Source organism: Ornithorhynchus anatinus, chromosome 2 (genome assembly GCF_004115215.2).
Source record: "Ornithorhynchus anatinus isolate Pmale09 chromosome 2, mOrnAna1.pri.v4, whole genome shotgun sequence".
Classification (NCBI taxonomy): Eukaryota; Metazoa; Chordata; class Mammalia; order Monotremata; family Ornithorhynchidae; genus Ornithorhynchus; species Ornithorhynchus anatinus.
The window spans coordinates 164,141,307-164,155,877 of NC_041729.1; the positions used below are offsets into that span (position 1 = coordinate 164,141,307).

At 45.7% G+C, this 14,571-nt stretch overlaps 1 non-coding gene across 1 annotated transcript; it reads right to left on the bottom strand.

The window, feature by feature from the left end:
- Positions 1 to 13,963: 13,963 nt before the first annotated feature.
- Positions 13,964 to 14,034, bottom strand: TRNAG-GCC. Its single transcript has one exon. It is a non-coding gene; the product is annotated as a tRNA-Gly (tRNA).
- Between the last annotated feature and the right edge of the window lie 537 nt (positions 14,035 to 14,571).

Here is a 14,571-nt window from a genome sequence, read left to right on the forward strand (position 1 = left end):
ATGTAGTAAACACTTCAACACCACTGAAAAAGAAAATGGGAGTTGAAGAAAGGATCGGAGGGAAGGGAGACTGGGGAGCGGCAGGGGAGATTTTGGGGAGATCACACCTCAGAGGGTCAATTTTCTGAATAAAGTAGGTGGCCAGCTCACTGGGGGCAAGAGATGGGGGAGGTGGGGTTTGAGGTGGGAGTTAAACATCTTGGTGTGACTGTGTGGACACAGATTCTTCCTTGTCCCGAGCCGTTGATGTTTGCAGCTCCGGGCCCTGCTTCCGCTCCTGTCTCATGGCGGAACTGAGCTTCTGTTTGAAAAGGGCTGATACTTCAGAGAAGCAACATGGCGTAGTGGATAGAGCCCGGGCCTTGGAGTCAGAAGGTTGTGGGTTCTAATTTCGGCTCCGCCACTCATCTGCTGTGTGACCTCGGACAAGTTACTTTCCTTCTCTGTGCCTCAGTAACCTCATCTGTAAAGTGGAGATTGAGACTGTGAGCCCCACATGGGACTGTGTCCAACCCAATTTGCTTGTATCCACCCCATCACTTAGTACAGTGCCTGGCACAGAGTAAGCGCTTAACAAATACCATAAGTATTATTATTCTTTCTGTGTTGCAGTGCATCTTATTGGTCTAACCTTTGCAGAGGACTTCCAATTTTCAGTCACTGTGTGAGCATGGGGATGTGCAGAAGAATTGTAGAACACATTTTCCCTTAAAAGATACTGAAGGAAGCAACACGGCCTAGCTGACAGAACACAGGCCTGGGAGTCAGAAGGTTGTGGGTTCTAATCCCGGCTCCGCCACTCCTCTGCTGTGGGTGGCCTTGGTCAAGTCACTAAACTCCTCTGTACCTCAGTTACCTCATCTGTAAAATGAGGATTGAGACCATGAGCCCCATGTGGGAAACGTACTGTTTCCAACTTGATTAACCTGCATCTCCCCCAGCGCTTAGAACAGTGCTCGACACATAGTGAGCACTTAATGAATACTATCCTTATTATTATTATTATTACATTATGGTACAAGAAGAGGACTGACAGTTTGGCAGAGATTCATCAATCAGTGGCATTTATTGAGCACTTACTATGTACAGAACACTGTACCAAGCACTTGAGAGGGGACAAGAGAGTCGGAGAAATTATAATTATTATTATTCTGGTGCTTGTTAAACGCTTACTATATGCCAAACACTGTTCTAGGCACTAGGGTAGATAGAAGTTATTCAGCTTAGACACAGTCCCTGTTCCACATGGACCTCATAGTCTGAATCCCCATTTTACAGTCGAGGTAACTGAGGCCTAGACAAGTTAAGAGACTTGCCCAAAGTCACCCAGCAGATATGTGACAGAGCTGAGACTTGAATCCAGGACCTTCCGACTCCTAGAAACCATCCCTGCCCTCAAGGAAATTTTTTCCCAGTCTAGTTTCGGGAAAAAAAGCCATGTGACCCTAAACTATTGCCTCAGCCTCTCTGTGCTAAACCCATTTCCTTTCCTACTTGCTCCCAGAATATTCTGAGACAGGAAATGAGATAAGGAGCCTAAGCACTTTTAGCTTCTCTGAAAAAAGAAACCCGTCACTTCAAAGAACGATTATTATCATTAGTAATTGAATTAAGCAATCAACAAAATTAGGTCCTCTCAAAGCTAGATTAATGTTACTGTGAATTGGGTAATGGGTATTATACTAAATAGAAGCAAGGTCAAAGTCTCTCTTTCAACTCATAAATGACTTTATATTTAGTTTCACAAAATGACCACGGGACATGTGCTCTGAACAATGATTCTTTTTCTTTATTATTAAACATCTGAATGTTTAACAATTGCAGAGGTCGGGAGTAATAAACACCCTAATGAACCACTGTATGACCTTCTTCTTCCCGAACGATGTCCCATGTTTTGCAAAACAGCGAAGGAGCAAAGATTAAGGCATAGGTCACTTTGTGGGCCTTAACTGCCACCTCAAAAATCAACCGATAATGGTATTTATTGAGCGCTTACTGTGTGCAGAGCACAGTATGAAGCACTTTTGAGCGGACAATACAAAAGAGAGTAGATACGTTCATTGACCACAAGCCCTAGTCTTTGAGATTTCAAGATATTTTAGCCTCTTTGGACCTTATTGCTATTCTGTGATTAGAATAAGGATGAAGAAACTTGGTGTAATAGCGATAATGATCTGGCCGTATGCCATTGAGTCGTCTCCGACCCATAGTGACGCCATGGGTATATCTGTCCCAGAACGCCCCACCTCCATCTGCAGTCATTCTGGTAGTGAATCCAGAGAGTTTTCTTGGTAAAAATCCATGCAGTAAACTCAAGTCTCCACCCTGGACTTTCTCCTGTCCCACTGCTGCCCAGCATGGGTGAGTTTTGGCTTGTAGCCGATGGCCTGCCACTGACTAGCCACTGGGCCAAGCTAGGAATGGAATGGACAGGCCTCTGCTTGACTCTCCCTCCCATAGCCAAGACTGGTAGAGGACTGGAAACTCTCCAGGTGTGACCCTGAAAGGGGGAATGATAATAATACGATAATAATAATAATAATTGTGGTCGTTGTTAAGCACTCAGTATAGGCCAAGCATTGTCCTAAGTGCTGCAGAAATTCAAGATGAACAGGTTAGACACAGTCCCTGTCCTTTATGGGGCTCACAGTCTTAATAGGAGGGAGAACAGGTATTGAATTCTTGATTCTGTTTATTCTTTATTCTATTTATTTGCTATTGTTTTAATGAGATGTTCATCCCCTTGATTCTATTTATTGCTATTGTTCTTGTCTGTCCGTCTCCCCGATTGTAAGCCCGTCAAAGGGCAGGGACCGTCTCTATCTGTTACCGATTTGTACATTCCAAGCGCTTAGTACAGTGCTCTGCACATAGTAAGCGCTCAATAAATACTATTGAATGAATGAATTGTTCACATGAAGGAACTGAGGCACAGTGAAGTGACTTGCCCACAGTCAAACAGCAGGTAAGCGGCAGAGCTGGATTAAAACTCAGGTCCTCTGACTGCTAGGCCCATGCTCTTTCCACTCGATCATGCAGATTCTCTGGTGTGCCTTCAGTTCTGTAGTGGATGTTTCATCTAAATCGGGGAATCAATTAATTAATCAGTGGGATTTATCGCGCACTTACCCTAGCCCACCTCGATTGGTCCTCGCTGACCTCCCAGCCTCCTGTCTCTCTCCACTCCAGTCCATACTTCACTCTGCTGCTTGGATCATATTTCTAAAACGCTCTTCGATCCACGGTTCCCCACTCCTCAAGAACCTCCAGTGGTCGCCCAAACGGAACCTCCGCACCAAACGGGAACTCCTCACCATCGGCTTGAAAGCAGTCCATCACCTTGCCCCCTCCTACCTCACCCCACTCCTCGGCTCACTGTGACTGGGAACGCTTCTGCTCAAAGAGCACGGGCTTTGGAGTCAGGGCTCGTGAGTTCGAATCCCAGCTCTGCCACTTGTCGGCTGTGTGACTGTGGGCAAGTCACTTGACTTCTCTGTGCCTCAGTTCCCTCATCTGTAAAATGGGGATTAAGACTGTGAGCCCCACGTGGGACAACCCGATTCCCCTATGTCTACCCCAACGCTTAGAACGGTGCTCGGCACATAGTAAGCGCTTAACAAATACCAACATTATTATTATTATTATTATTATTGGTGTATCCTGATAATAATAACAGTGGTATTTGTTAAGCACTTACTGTGTGCCAAGTACCGTTCTAAGCACTGGGGGGAGAATACATGGTCATCAGGTTGTCCCACGTGGGGCTCACAGTCTCAATCCCCATTATATAGGTGAGGTAACTGAGGCACAGAGTAGTTAAATGGCTTACCGAAGGTCACACACTCTCCCCAGAGCTTAGTGCAGTGCTCTGCACACAGTAAGCACTCAATAAATACCACTGAATGAATTGAATGAATGAATGAATACTCCAACCAAGCCCACACACTTTGGAGTCAGAGGTCATGGGTTCAAATCCCAGCTCGGCCACTTGTCAGCTGTGTGACTTTGGGCAAGTCACTAAACTTCTCGGTGCCTCGGTGACCTCATCTGCAAAATGGGGATTAAGACCGTGAGCCCCACGTGGGATCAACCTGATTCCCCTGCGTCTACCCCAGCGCTTAGAACAGTGCTCGGCACAGAGTAAGCGCTTAACAAATACCAACATTATTATTATTATTATATTCACCTTCTCGCTGTACCTCGATCACGTCGATCTCGCCGTCAACTTCTCATCCATGCCACCCTTATTCTTATCTGGCATTCCGTCCCTTTTCACATCCAACGGACGATCACTCTCCCCACCTCCAAAGCTTTATTAAAGGCACATCTCCTCCTAGAGGCCTTCCCTGACTAGGGTCTCCTCTCTCCCATTTTCTTCTTCATCGCCCTTGCACTTAATAAAAACTGTGGTATCTGTTAAGTGCTTACTATGTGCCGGGCACTTCACTAAGGTAATTGGTTTGGACCCAGACCCTGTCCCATACAAGGACCCCCAGTCTCAAGCACCATTTTCCAGATGAGGTAACTGAGACCCAGAGTAGTGAAGTGACTTGCCCAGAGTCACCCAGCAGACAGGTGACAGAGCCGGGATGGGAACACAGGTCCTTCTGACTTCCACGCCTGGGCTCTAGCCACTAGGTCATGCTGCTTCCCTTGGATTTGTACCTTTAATTCACCCCTCCCTCAGACCCACAGTTCTTATATATACATCTGTAATTTATTTCTTTACATTAAAGAATGCCTTCCCTTCTAAAGCTGTGAGCAGGGAACGTGTCTATCTACTCTCCCGAGTAATTGTTACAGTGCTCTTCACACCATAAGCACTCGATGAATACAATTTGCTAATTAATTAGAAGCCTCCTACAAACAAGAGGTTTCCTTGGGAGTTCCAGGAGGGAGCTTCTGTTATTAATAATGATAATCATAATAATGCTATCTGTTAAGCGTTTACTGTGTGTCAGGCACTGTACTAAGCGCTGGGGTAGATACAAGCAAATCGGGTTGGACCCAGTCCCCATCCCACAGGGAGCACACAGTGTTAATTTCCATTTTACAGATGAGGGAACTGATGCCCAGAGAAGCGAAGTCACTTGCCTAAGGTCACCCAGCAGACAGGTGGCTGAGCTGGGATTAGAACACAGGTCCTTCTGACTCCAGGCCTGGGATCTATCCATTAGGCCATGCTGCCTCAATCGATTGCATTTACTGAGCACTTATTGTGTGCAGACCAATGTACTAAGCACTTAGGAGAGGACAATAACAAAGCAACAGACCAATTCCCTGCCTTACCCATCTTTCCTGTTAGGATGAAATATTTGAAAATATTTCTTTTCCATGCCTGCTGTGTTTAGTGACGAAGATGAGTTAGTCAATCGTCACAATAAGGTTTTCAAAACCAGTAATAACCACTGAGCGTTATTCTTTTTGGAGGCACCTTTGTGTTCCCTCATTGTAATGCAGGGCTCGCCAACGTTGAATCTGATTCATTTAAAGTTCCTTTGCAATTTGGGATGGAAACATCTAACTAGATTTTGCATTTTGAATCATATCTCATACTCCTTCCCAAGTATGGATCCAATGAAGTCATATGATCCCCAGACATTTTGTCCCCGTTAATTATTAAGCACTTGCCCATTTCAAGGTAAATGACTCAAATTTATGGATTAAATTTGCTCACAATTCATCAAAATGTAATTTTCTAAAAGCCATTTTCCATCGGCCCTTTTTTTTTTTATAGACTTCTTTTCTAGTAAGAGGCCGTCATGTTTTCTCCACCCTAAATGCACAAAGATAGGTTGACGATATCAAGTTCAAGAGATGAGAGTAGATATCTAGCCCTGGACAACTGAAATCTGCCATCTGCTCGTTATTAAATGTTGTAGACATGGCCTTTGGGCTGGCTAACCATTCTAATGATCTGTATACTCTGAAACGCCTCAATACCTCTACTTAATTTCATTTTTTTTTTCCCCATCTGGAAGGTAAAAACCAAACCTTTGGGTTCAGGATTTCTTTAGGAAGTTGGGGCGCTGGCTTTTTTCTTCAATCCATCAACCGATGGTATTTATTGTGTGCATACTGTATGCAGAGCTTGGGAAAGTACAGTTTAATAGAGTTGGTAGACATTCATTCATTCTTTGCCCACCGGGATCTTACAGTCTATAGGGGGAGACAAGCTTTAAAATAGATTACAGATAGGGAAAATAATAATAATGATGATGAAGATGGTATTCTTTAAGTGATTTCTATGTTCCAGGCACTGTACTAAGTGCTGGGGTGGAGACAAACAAATCAAGTTGGACACAGTCCCTGTCCCACGTGTGGCTCACGGTCTCAGTCCCCATTTTACGGATGAGGTAACTGAGGCTCAGAGAAGTGAACTGACTTGCCCTAGGTCACACAGCAGACAAGTGGCAGAGCTGGAATTAGAACTCATGACCTTCTGACTCCCAGGTTTAGCACTATGCCATGCTGCTAAAGATTATTTATATAGGTATTATGGGCTACACAGCTAAATACATAATAATGATAATAATAATAATAATAACGGTATATGTTAAGCACTTATGTATCATGCACTGTTCTGAGCATTGGCGATTAGACCGTGAGCCCGTCAGAGGGCAGGGACCGTCTCTATCTGTTGCCGATTTGTACATTCCAAGCGCTTAGTACAGTGCTCTGCACATAGTAAGTGCTCAATAAATACAATTGAATGAATGAACGAATTCAAGGTAATCAGTTTGAACATAGTTGACACAGAGAGGAGACAGGGGAAATAAAGTACTTAATCTGGGAAGGCCTCTTGGACAGGATGTGATTTTAGGATTTTTTTATATATATTTTTTTTTACATGTGCTATTCGTTAAGCACTTACTATATGGTAGGCACTGTTCTAAGCAGTGGGGTAGATACAAGGTTAGCAAGGTTGGGCGCAGTCCCTGTCCCGTGGGGAGCTTACAGCCTTCATCCCTATTTTCCAGATGAGGGATCTGAGACCCAGACAAGTGAAGTGACTTGCCCAAGGTCACACAGCAGACACGTGGCAGAGCCGGGGTTAGAACTCAGATCCTTCTGACGTTCAGGCCCACGCTCCAGCCACTGGGCCATGTCTGCAGGCTCCCCACTGATTGGAGGGAGAGGGCCGCTCAATCCATGGTATTTATGTGCGCTTACTGTATTCATTCAGTAGTATTTATTGAGTGCTTACTATGTGCAGAACACTGTACTAAGCGCTGGGAATATGTAACAGGTACTGTATGCGGAGCATTGCATTGTAGATGTAATACAGCGGGGTTGACAGGCGTGTTCTCTGCCCCAAAGGAGATTACAGTCTAGAAGATGCATTTTTGCATTCCTTGGAGAGTTAATTTCATTCCAGTATCATTTCATTGCTCTTGAAGAAACCCATAGCCCTAGTTGGATGGGCCACTATAGAAGTGCCAATATCAGAACACAACAGCCTCATCCCAGCTGATATTATGACATATATCTCTATATAGCCACACATTATAATGATGATAATGGTCTTCGTTAAGTGCTTACTATGTGCCAGGCATTGTACTAAGCCCTGGGGTGGATACAAGCAGCGTGGCTCAGTGGAAAGAGCCCGGGCTTCGGAGTCAGAGGTCATGGGTTCGACTCCCGGCTCTGTCACTTGTCAGCTGCGTGACTGTGGGCGAGTCACTTCACTTCTCTATGCTTCAGTTACCTCATCTGGAAAATGGGGATTAACTGTGAGCCTCACGTGGGACAAGCTGATTATCCTGTATCTGCCCCAGCGCTTAGAACAGTGCTCTGCACATAGTAAGCGCTTAACGAATACCAACATTATCATTATTATTACAAGCAAATCGGGTTGGATACAGTCCCTGTCCCATGTGGGGCTCACATTCTCAATCCCTATTTTACAAATGAGGGAATTGAGGCCCAGAGAAGTGAAGGGACTTGCCCAAGATCACACAGCAGGCAAGTGGCAGAGCCGGAATTAGAACCCCTGACCTTCTGACTCCCCAGCCTGCGCTCCTTCCACTAAGCCGTGCTGCTTCCCTAATATGTATGTATGTTATTACTCTCTCTCTAAATGTAATTTAGATTATCATCATCAAATGCCATCGAGTCATTTTCGATTCAAAGCGACTCAATGGATCTATTTTCTCCAGAACGTCCATCCTCTGCCGTAATCCGTAACCTGGCTGAAAATTCTTCCGTTATCGTTGTTCTGGTCTCTATCCATCTAGCTGCCGGGCTGCCTCTTCCGTGTTTTCCCTGGACTTGTCCTAGCACTTGTGTCTTCTCCAGAGACTTAGTCCTCCTTATTACATGTCCAAAATATGCTAATCTAAGTCGAGTCATTTGGCTTTCCAAAGACCATTTTGGCATAAATTGCTCCAATATCCATCGGTAGATTTTTCAGGCAGTCCATGGTATTCGCAAAAGCCTTCTCCTACGTCACATTTCAAAAGAACCCACGCTCTTCCTACCCCATTTTGTCACCGTCCAGCTTTCAGAGCCGTACACCGTCCCCGGAAGCACCGTAGAGTTGATAATTTGCCTTTCTGTGACAATCGTTACATCAGCACACACAAGAAGACTTGTCCGAGATCTCACGGTAGACAGGTGGCGGAGCTGGGATTTGAACCCGTGACCCGCCGGCTCCCAGACCCATCCTCTAGCCACTAGGCCATGTTGCTTCTCGTAGGGTCTTGTACCCAACAGACGATTAGAGAAGCCACCCGCCCTTAGGGAAGAGCCCTGCGTGTCGGGAGACCCGGGTTCTAATATTCCCCATCCCTATGCCGCAGTTCGTCGACATACACCAATACTTGTTCTGCTTCCCCCTTTGACTTTGAGCCCCATTTGGAACAGGGGCTGTGTGAACCTAATCATCTCGCATCCGCCCCAGTGCCGAGTACAAAATCTGGAAAATCATAAGCGCCGAACAAATACGGCGTGGCCTAGTGGAGAGGGCCTAGGCCCGGGAGACAGAAGGATTCATTCATTCGTTCATTCGTTCAATCCTATTTATCGAGGGTGTGGATTCTAATCCCAGCTCTGCCACTTGTCGGCTTTGTGATCCTGAACAAGTCCCTTAACTCGGGGAAGCAGCGTGGCTCAGTGGAAAAGAGCCCGGGATTCGGGGTCAGAGGTCATGGGTTCGACTCCCGGCTCTGCCACTCGTCAGCTGGGTGACTGTGGGCGAGTCACTTCACTTCTCTGGGCCTCAGTTACTTCATCTGTAAAATGGGGATTAACTGCGAGCCTCACGTGGGACGACCTGATTACCCTCTATCTACCCCAGCGCTTAGAACAGTGGTCGGCACATAGTAAGCGCTTAACAGATACCAACGTTATTATTATTATTATTATTATTATTAACTTCTCTATGCCTCAGTTTTCTCATCCCCCAAAATGAGGCTGAAGACTGTGAGCCACACATGGGACAGGGACTGCGTCCGACCTGATTACCTTTCATTTACCCCCAGGGCCTAGGTACAAATTTTAACAAATGTAAGTGCTTAACAAATACAGCGTGGCCTAGTGGATAGATCACAGGCCTGGGAGACAGAAGGATTTGGGTTCTAATCCTGACTCTGCCACTTGTCTGCTTTGTGACCCTAGGCGAATCATTTCACATCTCTGTGCCTCAGTTTCCTCATCTGCAAAAATAGGGATGAAGACTGTGAGCCCCACGTGGAGCAGGGACCGTGTCCAACATGATTATCTGGTACCTACCCCGGTACTTAGTACAGTGCTTGGCACCAAGTAAGCGCTTAACAGATACCATACGGAATGCCATAATGATAAGAGAAGGAAGGCTGGCATGGGTAGGGATTGTCTCTATCTTTTGTGAAATTGTACTTTCCAAGCAGTTAGTACAGTGCTGTGCACACAGTAAGCACTCAATAAATACAATTGAATGAATGAATGAATGAATGAATGAATTGATGAGTAGCCCTCCTCCTCAAATCCCACCGATAATGACTCTTCCCCACCTTCCAAATCTTGTTGAAGGACCATCTCCCAGAGGCCTTCCCAGACTAAGCGCCAGCGTGGCTCAGTGGAAAGAGCCCGGGCTTGGGAGTCAGAGGTCATGGGTTCGAATCCCGGCTCTGCCGCTTGTCAGCTGGGTGACTGTGGGCAAGTCGCTTCACTTCTCTGGGCCTCAGTGACCTCATCTGGAAAATGGGGGTGAAGACTGTGAGCCCCAGGTGGGACAACCTGATGACTTTGTATAATAATAATAATAACGTCGGTATTTGTTAAGCGCTTACTATGTGCCAAGCACTGTTCTAAGCCCTGGGGTAGATCCAGGGTAATCAGGTTGTCCCACGTGAGGTTCACAGTTAATCCCCAGTATACAGATGAGGTAACTGAGGCACAGAGAAGTGAAGCGACTTGCCCACAGTCACCCAGCTGACAAGTGGCAGAGCCGGAATTCGAACTCATGACCTCTGACTCCCAAGCCCGGGCTCTTTCCACTGAGCCACGATCTAACCCAGCGATTAGAACGGCGCATAGTACGTGGTTAACGAATACCATGATTATTATTAGTCAATCAGTCAGTCGTATTTGTTGAACACTCACTATGTGCAGCGCACTGTCCTAAGCGCGTGGGTGAGTGTAATAGAACACACTTTTAGCAGTCACTTTCCCTGCCCAGAACAAGCTCACAGCCCGGAAGGGAGACAGGCATTATTATGTATAAAGAGTGTTTTACAATATATGATTTAAAGATATGTACATCAGCGCTGTGGGGTTCGGGGTTGGGCGAGTATCAAGCGTCCAAAGCGAACAGATTGAAACACATAGATCGAAGTGCATACTGTAGGAGAGAAGCAGCGGGGCCTAGTGGATGGAGCCCAGGCCTGAGAGTCAGAAGGTCATGGGTTCTAATCCCGGCTCTGCCACTTGTCTGCTGCGTGACCTTGGGCAAGTCACTTCACTTCCTCGGGGCCTCATCTGTGAAATGGGAATGGAGACCGTGAGCTCCATGTGGGACAGGGACTGTGTCCAACCCGATTTGCTTGTGTCCACCTCAGCCTTTACTACAGTGCCTACCGCCTAGTAAGTGTTTAATAAATTCCAAATTATTATTATTTTGATGATTATCATTGCCCCAACACTTAGTATAATGTTTGGCACTTACTAAGTGCTTAATAGACATCTCTGTACTTCGTACAGTGCCTGGAAAATTAGTATAGCTCTTAGTATAATGCTGGACATGTAGTAAATGCTTAATAAATGCCTCTGTACTTAGCACAGTACCTGGCACACAGTAAGCGCTTAATAAATATCACATTATCGTGACTTTTATTACCCCAGCGCTTAGTCTAATGCTCGGCACGTCATAGATGTTTAATAAATACCTCTTTTCTTTCTTTCTTTTTATTTCTTTTCTTGAAAAGCAAACCATTGGAGATATGAAATCACAGGAGCTTATAAGCAGGTGATCCTTCTGAATTACTTTCTAAGCACTGTCCGTTTTCTTTCCCCCTTTCTTTGTGTTTGTGTGAGCAGTGTGTGTTTACTCAACCTGTGAGCATTTTCTCCTCTCCCCATCTGGTGTCTGCTTTAACACCGACTCGCTATGGCGGTGTCAAGAGTACTTTAGCCCTTTCAAAATCAAAAGGGAGAGAAAAAACATAAAGGGAAAAGGGGGCCGGGGGCGGGGGAGGGGAAGACCCTCTCCATTTCCCTCCCTCATCCCTCCTCATTTTGGAAACCGTTTTGCGTCCGGTCGTATCAGAGCAAGTTCCTCGCCCTTTTACCTTCGCCTTTCCAGGGCCCATTCACGGGTGATTTTCGAAACCGTGTATCGTCCTCTTTTGCTGGACCGTTCAAGAGCTAAAACAAAAGCCATCAGGCCCTGAGAGGTATAGACATTTGCATGCGGCCGATGTTGCCTGTGGAAAAAGTAATTGCTAATGCATATTTATGTGGCACAAATTTGCCATTTGTTTATGCATAAAATTATCAATAGCGCCGGGCGGCTCAGCCGTAGAAAACGGTGACCTTTTTAGCTTAATAAATAGAAATCAGCTGTTATTGTGAAGAGATCAGCCATTTATTCTGTGTTGAGGGACACATTCCGGGAAAATGGAGAGGGAGGCTGGCGACATCAGTAAATGGGGGGCCGATGACCCTTTTGGTGGAGTCTATTATACTTTACCTAATAGGGGATAAATGATTCTGGTTGGCATAATGGATGAATCGACTCCAGGTTTTTCCTTCTTTCGGGAACAAAATAGATGCTAAACGGGTGACTACGTGCCCCGAGAGGCCCTTAGCCACCCCTCGCTAGTCCGATCGTCGATAGGCCGAGTGAGTCCAGGTTGCTCGTTGGCTAGAAATCCTGCAGATCGGAGAAACCGAGGCCCAGAGAGGGGCAGTGACTTGCCCCAAATCACACAGCAGACCCATCGCGGAGCTGGGACCAGACTGTAGACTGTAAGCTCGTCCTCCAGAGTGTAAGCTTGCAGTGGGCCGGGAACACGTCTACGCCAGCGCTTAGTACAGTGCCTGGCACAGAGTAAGTGCTTAACAAATGCCACAGTTATTATTGTCAACTCTCTTTCACTGTCCTTTTCCAGGTGCTTAGTACAGTGCTCTGCACACAGTATGCACTCAGTAAATACCATTGAATGACTAGAACCCTATGTCTTTCACCTCTCTAGTAGTATTTAACTTCAGAAATGACTTTGGGAAGGGAAAGACACGGCTTTTTTACAGACATTACTAAATTCCCTGAAGTGACTACGGAAGTTTACTACTCTGATTTATCATTCTAATCGTGGTATTTGTTAAGCACTTCCTAAGCGGCAAAGCTTTCCACTAGGTTGTTGGACAGATACACAAAATTAGATCACACACGGCCCCTCCCTCACACTAGACTCACGATCTAGACTGTTAGCCCCTTGTGGGCCGGGGATGTATCTGGTTATTGTTATTTCGTACTCTCTCAAGCGCTCAGTACAGTGCTCTGCCCACAGTAAGCATTCAATAAATATGAATTCATTCATTCATTCAATCGTATTTATTGAGCGCTTACTATGGGCAGAGCACTGCACTAAGCACTTGGTATGGACAAATCGGCAACAGATAGAGACAGTCCCTGCCCACCGACGGGCTTACGGTCTAATCGGGGGAGACGGACAGAAAAGAACAATAGCAATAAATAGAATCAATGAATGAATGATTGACTATCTTATCCTAATAAATCAATCAATCAATCCTCCAAGAAGCCTTCCCTGACTCTGCCTTCCTCTTCTCTTCTCCCACTCCCTTCTGCTCTGCTGTGACTTACTTCTTCACTGATCCTCTCTCCCATCCCCACGGCGCATATGTATGCGTCTGTATAGATCTGTCATTTATTCGTTTATTTATCTATTTATGTATTCATATTAACGTCCATCTGCCCTCTAGAATGTGAGCTCGTTGTGGGCAGGAATGGGTCTGTTTGTGGTTATACTGTACTCTCCCAAGCACTTAGCAAAATAATAATGGTATTTCTTAAGGGCTTCCTATGTGCCAAGCCCTGTCCTAAGCGCTGGAGCTCTTTGCACACGGTAAGCACTCAATAAATAATGTTGGTATTTGTTAAGCGCTTACTATGTGCAGAGCACTGTCCTAAGCGCTGGGGGAGATACAGGGTCATCAGGTCGTCCCACGTGAGGCTCACAGTTATTCCTCATTTTACAGATGAGGTCACTGAGGCACGGAGAAGTTAAATGACTCGCCCACAGTCACACAGCTGACAAGTGGCAGAGCCGGGAGTCGGACTCATGACCTCTGACTCCGAAGCCCAGGTCCTTTACACTGAGCCACGCTGCTTCCCCAAGATTCATTCATTCCATAGTATTTATTGAGCGCTTACTATGTGCAGAGCACTGTACTGAGCGCTTGGAATCAACAAGTCGGCAACAGATAGAGACGGTCCCTGCCGTTTGACGGGCTTACGGTCTAATGCATTGGCGGGGAATCGAACCCGGGTCTCCCACGTGGCAGGCGAGAATTCTACCACTGAACCACCAATGCATAATCATAATAATTATGGTATCTGTTAAACACTTACTATGTGCAGAGCACTGTTCTAAGGGCTGGGGTAGATACAGGGTAATCAGATTGTCCCATGTGAGGCTTACATTTTTTAATCCCCATTTTTACAGATAAGGTAACCGAGGACCAGAGAAGTTAAGTAACTTGCCCAAGGTCACACAGCAGACAAGTGGCAGAGTCGGGTTTAGAACCCATGATCTCTTGACTCCCAAGCCCGGGCTCTTTCCACTAAGCCATGCTGCTTCTCTTATAAGATTGAATGAATTGAATGAATGGCATTTATTGAGGGTTTACTGTGTGAAGAGCATTGTTAGAAGCACTTGGTTAAAGGACATTATAATAGAGTTGGAAGACAATCTCTGCCTATAAGAAGTTTACAATTTGAGGGAGAGCTTATTTCCCTTTTACTGATGAAGTGATTGAGTAACTGGACATTTAAGTAAATGGCTCATGGTCACCCAGGAGGACAGTAGCAGCCTTGGGATTCGAACTGGGGTCTTTTGAGTCCTATTATCA